Source organism: Nicotiana attenuata, unplaced genomic scaffold, assembly GCF_001879085.1.
Source record: "Nicotiana attenuata strain UT unplaced genomic scaffold, NIATTr2, whole genome shotgun sequence".
NCBI classification, from domain to species: domain Eukaryota; kingdom Viridiplantae; phylum Streptophyta; class Magnoliopsida; order Solanales; family Solanaceae; genus Nicotiana; species Nicotiana attenuata.
In genome coordinates this window covers 42,687-53,773 of record NW_017674761.1, presented here as the reverse complement: position 1 = coordinate 53,773, position 11,087 = coordinate 42,687, and positions in this window count along the sequence as shown.

Genomic DNA, 11,087 nt, shown 5'->3' with positions numbered 1-11,087 from the left:
ACGCCCTTCATAGGCGACACACGAAGCAACACCCGCTCGCTGACCATGAATGCCACATCACGAACCTTACGGTCGGCACAACTCTTCTGCCTGGACTGAGCTGTACGAAGCCTATCTTAAATGATCTTAACCTTGTCCAAGGCATCCTATACTAGGTCCGTACCCAACAACCGAGCCTCTCCCGGCTCAAACCATCCAACCGGCAACCGACACCGCCTACCATATAAAGCCTCATAAGGAGCCATTTGGATGCTCGACTGATAGCTGTTGTTGTAGGAAAACTCCACTAAAGGCAAAAACTGATCCCACGAGCCTCCAAAGTCAATAACACAAGCTTGGAGTATATCCTCCAAAATCTAAATAGTACGCTCGGACTGCCCGTCCGTCTGAGGATGAAATGTTGTGCTCAACTCGAACCGTGTGCCCAACTCACGCTGAACTGCCCTCCAGAAATGTGAGGTAAACTGTGTACCTCGGTCAGAAATGATAGACACAGGCACACCATGAAGACGAACAATCTCTCGGATATAGATCTCAGCCAACCGCTCTGAGGATTAGGAAACTGCCACAGGAATGAAATGCGCTGACTTGGTTAGCCTATCAACAATAACCCATACTGCATCGAACTTCCTCTGAGTCCGTGAGAGTCCAACAACGAAGTCCATAGTGATCCGGTCCCACTTCCACTCAAGAATCTCAATCTTCTAAAACAAATCACCAGGTCTCTGATGCTCGTACTTTACCTGCTGACAATTTAAACACCGAGCTACATAGGCAATAATTCCTTCTTCATCCTCCTCCACCAATAATGCTGCCGTAAATCCTGATACATCTTAGCGGCGCCCGGATGAATAAAATACCGGGAACTATGGGCCTCCTATAGAATTAACTCACGAAGTCCATCCACATTAGGTACACAAATACGACCCTGCATCCTCAAGACTCCATCATCTCCAACTGTAACCTGCTTGGCACCTCCGTGCCGCACTCTGTCTCTAAGGACACACAAATGAGGATCATTATACTGACGATCTCTGATACGCTCAAATAATGAGGAACGAGCGACTGTGCAAGCTAACACGCAGTTGGGCTCAGAAACATCCAACCTCACGAACTGATTGGCCAAAGCCTGAACATCCAAAGCAAGCGGTCTCTCACCAACCGGAACATAAGCAAGACTACCCATGCTGGCGGACTTCCTACTCAAAGCATCGACCACCACATTGGCCTTCCCCAAATGATATAAGATGGTGATATCATAGTCTTTCAACAGCTCCAACCACCTCCTCTGCCTCAAATTTAGTTCCTTCTGCTTGAACAAATACTACAGATTCTTGTGATCCGTGAACACCTCACATGACAAGCCATACAGATAATGCCTTCAAATCTTCAACGTGTGAACAATGGTTGCTAACTCCAAATCATGAACTGGATAATTCTTCTCATGAATCTTCAACTGCCATGAAGCATAAGCAATGACCTTGCCATCCTGCATCAACACCGCACAAGTCCAATACGAGATACGTCACAATAAACTTTATATGGCCCTGAACCTGTGGGCACAACCAACACTGGCGTCGTAGTCAATGCTGTCTTGAGCTTCTGAAAGCTCGCCTCACATTCGTCCGACCACCTGAACTAGGCACCCTTTTGGGTCAACCTGGTCATCGAGGCTGCAATAGATGAAAACCCCTCCACAAACCGACAGTAATAGCCCGCCAAACCTAGGAAACTCCGGATCTCTGTAGCTGATGTGGGTCGAGGCCAGTTCTTGACTGCCTCTATCTTCTTCGGATCCACCTAAATACCCCTACTGATACAACGTGGCCCAAGAATTCAACTAATCTCAACCAAAACTCGCACTTTGAAAACTTAGCATACAACTGACTATCCCTTGGTGCATGAAGAACGACTCAAAGATGCTGCTCGTGCTCCTCCGATTGCGGGAATCGATCAAAATATTATCAATGAAGACAATCACGAAGGAATCCAAATAAGGCCTGAACACTCGGTTCATCAAATCCATGAAAGCTGCTGGGGCATTTGTCAATCTGAATGACATCACCAAGAACTCATAATGCTCGTACCGAGTGCGGAAAGCTATCTTAGGGACATCGGATGCCCTAATCCTCAACTGATGGTAGCTAAATCTCAAGTCAATCTTCGAAAATACCTTGGCACCCTGAAGCTGATCAAACAAATCATCAATCCTCGGCAATGGATACTTGTTCTTGATTGTGACCTTGTTCAACTGCCGGTAATCTATACACATTCTCATCAATCCGTCCTTCTTCTTAACAAACAACACCGGCGCACCCCAAGGCGAGACACTAGGCCTAATAAAGCCCTTATCAAGCAAGTCTTGCAAGTGCTCCTTCAATTCTTTCAACTCAGGCGGCGCCATACGATATAGCAGAATAGAAACGGGCTGAGTGCCCGGAGCCAAATCAATACAGAAGTCAATATCCCTGTCGGGTGGCATACCCGGCAGGTTTGAAGAAAATACCTCAGGAAACTCACGAACCACGGGCACAAAATCCATAAGAGGAACCTCGTCACTAGAATCACGAACATACGCCAAATATGCCAAACATCCCTTATTAACCATACGCCGAGCCTTCATATATGAGATAACCCTACGGGTAGAATGACCAGGAGTCCCTCTCCACTCTAGACGAGATAAACCTGGTAAGGCTAAGGTCACAGTCTTGGCATAACAGTCCAAGATAGCGTGGTAAGGTAATAACCAGTCCATCCCCAATATGACATCAAAATCAACCATATCCAAAAGTAACAAATCTACTCGAGTCTTAAGACCACCAATCACAACTATACATGAACGATGGACACTATACACAATAGAATTACCTACCGGTGTAGACACATATACAGGAGCACTCAAGGAATCACAAGGCATGACCAGATACGGTACAAAATAAGATGACACATAGGAGTATGTAGATCCTGGATCAAATAGAATTGAAGAATCTCTACTACAAACCAGAACAATACCTGTGATAACTGCATCGGAGGCCTCGGCCTCAGGCCTAGCTGGAAGAGCATAACATCGGGGCTGGGCCCCACTACTCCGAACTACATCTCTAGGACGACCTCCTGCTGGCTAGCCTCCACCTCTAGCGGCCCGACCTCCACCTCTAATACCTCTACCTCCACCTCTAGCACCTCTACCTCCCGCCTCTAGCTGGCTGAGCGGGCGGTGGAACGCTCGGTGCCTGAACCATGGCACGGGAACCTTGATGCAGAGAGCTGCTCAGTGCTCGAGGGAAAAATCTAGCAATATGCCTCGTATCGCCACAAGTATAACAAGCCCTCGGTTGTTGAGACTGCTGAACCTGACGGCCTAAATGACCACCCTGAAAACTCTGGAGCGGCGGTGCACTGATAGGAGCTAGTAGTGCACTGTAGGACTGCTGATCAGAATACTGCATATGAGAATCACGGCCACCTGGAGCACCGTGATAAGCCTGAAGTGCTGAATGAAACGGCCTGGAAGGATGGCCCCTACCAAAAGAATTTCTGCCTCCAAATGAGGCACCACCGAACCTGCCCGAATGACGAGGCCTCTTGTCAGACCCCTGACCACTCCCTGTGATTGAACCATCTCAACTCTCCTGGCCACATTGGCCGCATCCTGAAAAGAAATCTCGCTCCCCGGCTCCTTAGCCATCTGCAGTTGAATAGGCTGAACGAGTCCCTCAATGAACCTCCCCACACTCTCTCTCTCTCTCTCTCAGTGGGAAGTATAAGAAGAGCATGACGGGCCAAGTCAATGAATCTGGTCTCGTACTAAGTGACAGTCATAGAACCCTGCTGGAGACGCTCAAACTGCCTCCAATAGTTCTCCCTTTGAGTGATAGGAAGAAGCTTCTCCAGAAATAGCTGAAAGAACTGATCCCAAGTCAAAGCCGCTGACCCAGCTGTTCTAGCCAAACAATAATCTCTCCACCAAGTCTTGGCGGATCCAGACAGTTGAAAAGCAGCAAAGTCGACCCTATTGGTCTCCACTATCCCCATGTTTCGTAGAACCTCATGACAACTGTCCAAATAATCCTGGGGATCCTCAGAAGATGTACCACCAAAAGTAGTAGTGAACAGCTTGGTGAACCTATCCAACCTCCACAAAGCATCGGCAGACATAGCTGCTCCCTCACCGGTCTGAGCTACCACACCCGGCTAAACTACTCCAATTAACTGAGCTGCTGGAGTCTGAAACTGGGGAGCCATCTGCTCCGGAGTGCGGTAGCTGGAGTCTGGGCTCCTCCTCCAGCCTGAGAGACGGCTGGTGCTACAAGAAGAAAGCCTGCCTGGGCGACACTCTCCATAAGGCCCACTAGACAGACTAGAGCATCCTGAAGAACCGGGGTGGCGATAAACCCCTCTGGGACCTAAGCTGGTTCTGCTGGAACTGTCTGGGCTGGAACCTTATCGTCAAACTCAACCTGAGGCTCCGCCGCTGGTGCTGCTGCTCTGGCTGAGCTCTGCCCCTGCCTCGGCCCCTAGCACAACCTCGGCCTCGCCCTCCGCCCCTCGTAGATGTTGCCGCTAGGGGCTCGGGCTGCTGATCAACAGATGAATAAGCGCGTGTTCTCGCCATCTGCAAAAGAACAAAGTAGAAGTTCAATTAGCATTGGAAAACCAAATCACACGACAGAGAAAAATTGAAGTGAAACTGTTCCTAACTCTGTAGCCTCTGGCGGATAAATACAGACGTCTCTGTACTGATCCCTCAGACTCTACTAAGCTTTCCGTGAATTGTGAGACCTAAGAAACCTAGAGTTCTGATACCAACTTGTCACAACCCTAATTTCCCACTCTCGGGAGTCGTGATGGCGCCTACTCATGAAAGCTAGGCAAGCCGAGTATTATAGATTCATTTACCTTTTTGCTTAGCCCTTTTTATAGTTCAATATAACAGGTGATCAATGTGAGCACGTGATTTTTGCCACGCTTAAATTACTCCTATAAAATTCCTTAGAATTAGGATTTTTCTTTATTATTTGAATTTTTAGGAATTAATTGCATGATTTTGTGTCTTGTTTGCATTTTTAGTTGCCATAATTCATAAAAGGTATAAAAATAGTGCATTTGCGTTTAGAATTCGATTTTATATTTTTAGTGTTACTAGTTAATTAATATTACTAAAATAAGAGAAAATAACAAAAATAGTCTTTTTACATTTTTAAATTTTACATTTTATATTTTTTGGTTTAGTTTCTTCTTAAATTAGGAATTAGTTAATGTTGGAGATTAATTAGTATAATCTTAGATTTAATTTGGGTCTTTTATTTTACATAATAAAATCAGGAAGCAAAATACAAAAATCAAATTAAAAATCAAAGAAAAGAAGAGAAAAAGAAAAGAATTGAATTAAATAAAAAGGGGGCATCAGGCCCTTTGATTTTGGGCTCAATCTCGTCCAAACATGTCCCCTACCCAAGCCCAAACCATATCCATACCCGGTCAGATTCCTCACCCTTCAAACCATCAAAACGACGTAGTACGGGGGTGCTACTACGTCGTTTCAGCCAAATCAATCGTGGCCTTTCATTTCCCAAATCCAACGGCCCAGATTTAGTCCTTCATTTTACATAAAGGTGTAATAACACTTTACAAATTATAGAGACAACCCTCCATCTTCCTCGTACTCGCTGTCGTCCACCCTGTCACCACCGGCCGCCGTGTCCCCACCACTGTTCCACCACATCTCCGCCGCTCGCCGCCGGCCGGAAATCGTCGCCGCCGGTGGCGAAGCCCCAAATCCTCCCAAAATTTCACCACCTACTCCCCTTTTCCTCCTCTTTCCAACCCCCAAGACCATATTCTTCAAATCCTAGCCATTTGTCTCGAATCTTAGATCTAAAGTCCGTCCAAAAACCCTAGTTCGTCCAAACCTCCCCAAATTCACACCCTACAATCCCTGGACCTCCCTCACCCCTAATCCTTAACCAAATCCCTTCAAACCCCGTTGAAACTGGACGAATTTTGAATCTAGGGTTCACACGTTTCTGGCTGTTCTGATTGATTTTTCAAATCGAGTAAACTCAGATTAATATTATAGGTCTATTTCCTATGAAATGGATGTATAATATTAATTTGAAGTTGATTTCGAGAAGTTGTTATGAAGGCCCGAATTCCAGTGAGTTTTCTTCTCTTCCTTTTCTTTAGTTTTTAGTTTGATTCATTGTTTTGTTCAATCGAGAATAGTTTTAATTTCAGTTTGTTTCTACGATTGTTATGAATGTTTAGGGTAATCTTTTTAGGGTTAATTTTAATTTCTTTTGTTTAAAGTTCTGATTCGATTTTGGTTTTTGTTGGTTAAACGCTCAAATGCTAATTGGTCGTTAGTATAATTAGGCTTTCTCTTTGTTCTTTTCATGTGAAGTTTAATTTGGTATTTGACCTGATTCAGTAATTAGTTAATTTTTATATGCTTAAAAGAGATTTTCAGCTCAGCAGTATAAAGTTTGAATTCCTTCTAATCTGTTCAAATAAAATTTTAGTTTGTTTTTGTCTGTTTGATTTCAGTTTATGATTTTATTTGTTAGTGGTTAATTCAATGGTAGTGTTATTTGGTATTGATTAGTTCAGAGTTTTAATTAGGTTTAAGGTTTGGATATAGTTAAGTAGTCTAGTTGAATTAACTTTAGTAAGGTTTTAACTAAGGGTAAGGGGCTGGTTTAGTTAACTGAAGTTAGTAATTTCAGGTGGCAAATAAGGGTAGTATAGGTATGGAAAAGGGTAGTTTTATTAGAAATAGTAATTTCAGAATTAATACAAGGGTAGTATAGGAATTCTAAGGGTAGAAAAATCAGAATAGAACCCCCTAGAACTTTCTAGAAGGGGTTTTAAACTGAAATTCACAAAAATAGTGGTAGTTACTTGTGTAACAAGTCAAGAAACAAGGGGTAAAAATGGAATTAAGATAGGGACTAAAGGGTAAAGTGAAAACCTGAAATTATACCCTAAGTTTACCTATAAATAGGCATTCATTTGCCTTGCATAAGAAGTTTGGGAGCCTCTTAAAAATTCCCTCCCATTGNTGATTGCTGAATTTTTCTGAGTGTTACTGGGCTAAATTCAAGTTGATTTGAAGTGTATTCAAGCTATTTTGAGTGATCTAAAGGTTTAAAATTGGTCCTGGGCAATTGATACTGCTGCTGGGTTTATAATTGAGTCCTCTACTATTGTGTGTTGCTGTTTGAGTCTGTTTGCAAACTCAAATCTGCTGCTGACTCCTTTCTTTTACTTTGCTCAATTCCAGGTACACTTGTTATCCCTAATAGCATGAAGTTTCACTCAATGTACATGAACACTTGTGAAATCCAAATGATGAAGCTTTTCTACCATACGACTCTGTTTTTGTTTTCATTACTAGTTTAATATGTAGTTGTAGTTTCATTACTAGTTTGTATTAATTAGGACTGTTTAGATTTGTTTCAATTAAACTATAAAGCCTTTGGACTGTTGATTCTATGACTGTACTAATTAGGACTATTGGACTTCCTTTTGTAAAGGACTGTGAACTAATTCGGTCTCAGTCATGAATCACCTGAAATTTGTGTCTAGTAATGTTAGGTTCGATTTAAATTGGTGCTGCTGTCCATGTTGCCATATGTTACTTTAAAATTGGGAATCAAAAGCAATCAACAATATTGAAATATACTAGCCTGTTAAAGCTGCTGCAGTTAACGTGTAATGGTCTTAAAATGCTCACTTCGGAATTGGTTCATAAGTGCTAGGTGTTACATTGTTGAAAGGTTAAATTGTTGGATTATGATTGATGTGTGGCCTGTTTGTTAGTTTAACTGTTAGTCATCAGCAATGTGTTTTAAGTCCTTTCGTTACTCTACCCATGCTTAAATCCCTGTTTAAGTGTTAACAAATGTAAATGGGTTTATAGGTCAATCATTATTAATTGATATCACATTTTGAGTGAAATTGATCATCAAGTCCTCTCTCTTCGTTTCCTTAATAATATCAATGGAGCTTTGGGCTCATGTTGGTTGGATTGAAAGACTGGGCTCAAACGCAGGCCCAGCAGAAATAGTCAGGCCTATGCAATCGATTCAAGGCCTATGCAGTAAAATTTTGGACCTGGGCCCAAGGGCAACATTAGAAGCCCTGCGCTGGGCCAGCTCTCAATGCAACACAGCAACATTTACATGCTTCATGGGCCAAACTTTTAAGGTCCAACACCGCTGGAAGCTGAAACTCTTTAAAAATTATATTAGAAATATGGAAGTTAATTCACAAATATAAAATTGGGTTTCGAATTAGGTAGTGGGTTCAAGCTAAAAGGGTCTTCCCTTTTGTTTGAATTCGGACTTGAATTTGAGGCCCGGATTTATAAATGTGAATTAACCAGCTTTTGACACAAATTCAATAGAAAATCATAGTCAATTTAGGATTGGCCTTTAAATAAAAATGACAAGATGAGCCTCTTTAAGCCAAACAAATAAATTGCGGGGCCCTCAATAAATATCATATTAAGTGCTTAGAATTCGGGACGGGCCGTTTAGCGAATTTCACGGCCTTCCCCTAAATAATAACTCGTTAGACGCTTTAGGCGCGTTTTAATAATTTACTTTCCTAACTCGGGTGCGCATTTATGCGACCCAAATCCAAATCTCAACGAAGTCAAAATGTGTCAAAAATCACGGGCGTACTGGTGCGACGTGGTTCGAGATACATTTTCACGACGTTGCAATTCTTATTAAAATATAATAATAAAAGCAGTTTAAATTTAAAAAGCACATAAGTTAAAACATGTATTAAAATCAGATTTTTAGCCAATTATAATAATTTAAGCGACCGTGCTAGAACCACGGGATCCGGGGGTGCCTAACACCTTCCCTCGGGTCAACAGAATTCCTTATTCAGAATTTCTGGTTCGCAGACTCCAATTGGGAAGTCAAAATTTTTCCTCGACTTGGGATTCAAAATTAAACCGGTGACTTGGGACACCAAAAGCCAATCTTATCCCAAGTGGCGACTCTAAAATAAATAAATAATCCTATTTCGAATAATGTCACTTTAAATGAAAAAACTCCCTTATACATTATCCTCCGGGGTAGGTGTGTAAAAAAGGAGGTGTGACAATCAACAGCGAGATAATTACAATAAACAGAATGCGGAGGACGAAAAGTAATAGTTTAGTCATATATTAGTGCAGAATCCAACATACAACTCTACCCAGAATTTGGTGTCACAAAGTCACGGACTGTCTACGTATACTATAAATAGTGGTCTGAAAGATAAATACAAAGTTGTCTATGAAATAAATAAAAGAAACAGAATGGAAAGATAGAAGAAGATGCCAAGGCCCGCGACGCCTGCAGGACTACCTCGGGTCTCCGCCACTGGACTGAAGGCAGCAACCTCACTGTGGTCCAAAAGCTACAGCACCGGGATCTGCACACAGTGTAGAGTGTAGTATCAGCGCAACCGACCCTATGTGCTGGTAAGTTCCTAGCCTAACCTCGGCGAAGTAGTGACGAGGCTAGGACCAGACTACAAAATAAACCTGTGCAGTTAAATCATATACAGCGGAAAAATAAAGGTAGAAATTTACAGGTAAAGATGAGAGGGGGAAAACATGTCGCGAGGAATATCAAGTAACAATAGAAAACCAATAGATAAATGTAAAGAACACCATAATTCAATTATCAGCAAGAATCAGGAAATCAAAGACCAGTGCACGGCATCACCCTTCATGCTTTACCTCACATAATCATGACACGGAATTATCCTTCGTGCATTATCACTCATATCATGGCACAACATTTTACATCGTGAGGCACGGCATCACCCTTCGTGCTTTTACCTTACAATATCAGCACGACATCACCCTTTCTACTTTAACACTCTCAAAATCGTGCATGGCATCACCCTTCGTGCTTTACACTCTTCCTCACCCAAGCAACAATCACAAAGCGATTTGGGCAAGGGAATCAATAATATCACAACAAGATCCCGGCAAGGAAACAATAGTATAACAATAATATCCCAGCAAGGGAAACAATATCATGAGTGATAACATCCCGGCAAGGGAGATAATATCAAAAGCAATAACATCCCGGCAAAGGAGACAATATCATAAACCTCTTCTCTTTTCTACAATTACTTCACAACTCAATTCTCAACTTGAGCCAACGCTCTACGGTGTTCAATTACCATTAACACTTCCACAAGCCTTGTTCAACAATAGAAATCATCATATAAAGCATGAATAATACGAAACGGAGTCACATTAATCAAAGTAGAAGACTCACGGGCATGCTTGACATGGATGCTTAGATACTCATCACCATGCCTATACGTCGTACTCAACAATTAACACATAGCAAATAAGACACAACTCCTAATCCCTCAAGCTAAGGTTAGACCAAACACTTAACTCAATGCGACGAACACAATCAAGCCTCAACTACCGCTTTACCTCTTGATTCCACTTCCAATTCGCTTGTATCTAGTTACAATATACTTAACGATATCAATAAATGCTAAATGAATCAATTCTAATGCATGAAAATAGGTTTTCTAAAGATTTCCCCAAAAAGTCAAAAACCGACCCCGGGACCACATGGTCAAAACCCGAGGTTCAAACCAAAACCCGATTTCCCAATCACCCATGAACTCAAAAATATAATTTATTTTTAAATAGGACCTCAAATCGAGGTCCAAATCCCCAAAAATTTGAAAATCCCAAGTGCTACCCAAAACACCCAACTTCGCCCATGAAAACCCTTTATTCTGGATTGAAATCATGTGAAAAGATGCTATAGATTAAAGAAAATGAGTTAGAAATGACCTAAAGTTGATTTGGAGATGAACTTTTCTTAAAAATCGTCCAAGAGAGTTCAGGTTTTGAGAAAGTTTGAAAAATGAAGAAAAATCCGTATAAGTCCCAATTAACTGGTCGTAGATGTCGCAACTGCGACAAGAGCTTCGCAATTGCGAAGCTCTCAAATGCGAACAAGGCATCGCATTTGCGAACCCGGGCATTGTCTGTTAACCTCGCAATTGCGAACAAGTTGTCGCAATTGCGATACTGGCCCTCCCCTGAT